Source organism: Frankliniella occidentalis, unplaced genomic scaffold (assembly GCF_000697945.3).
Source record: "Frankliniella occidentalis isolate FOCC.00 unplaced genomic scaffold, Focc_3.1 Scaffold53, whole genome shotgun sequence".
Lineage (NCBI taxonomy): Eukaryota > Metazoa > Arthropoda > Insecta > Thysanoptera > Thripidae > Frankliniella > Frankliniella occidentalis.
In genome coordinates, this window is record NW_026267183.1 from 136837 (window position 1) to 137210 (window position 374).

Below are 374 nucleotides of genomic sequence, written 5' to 3' on the forward strand. Positions count from 1 at the left end.
TGCTGAGTAGCCGGTCAAGTCCACCTCCCCATGTCGGCTGGTCTTTTGTCTTAACCCTTAGTCCCCGCGCCGCAAACTACTAAATAGGAAAAAAGCGAGCCTCGGCCAGTATTCGAACCGACAACCATCTGCGTCCCGGGCGCGCGCTCTACCAACTGAGCCAATGATGAGTGTTTTGCATATGTGAAGCTTATCTCCGATGTGGCTCTCACCCCGAAACATATGGCTGGCAGAGGGGCAAAAGGGTTTAGTCGACTAGATTCGAACCAGCGACTGTTTGCGTACCGGCCCAGCACATCAGGTGTCGCACTGCTGTAAAGTCATGACCAGCGGAGCGCGAAAAATATCACCATCACTCAGCCGAGATTCGAACC

General features: G+C 53.7%; 1 protein-coding gene across 1 annotated transcript in view; it reads left to right on the forward strand.

Moving 5' to 3' along the window:
* Positions 1-374, forward strand: part of LOC113210959 (snake venom 5'-nucleotidase-like) — a 20694-nt gene that overhangs the window by 18203 nt on the left and 2117 nt on the right.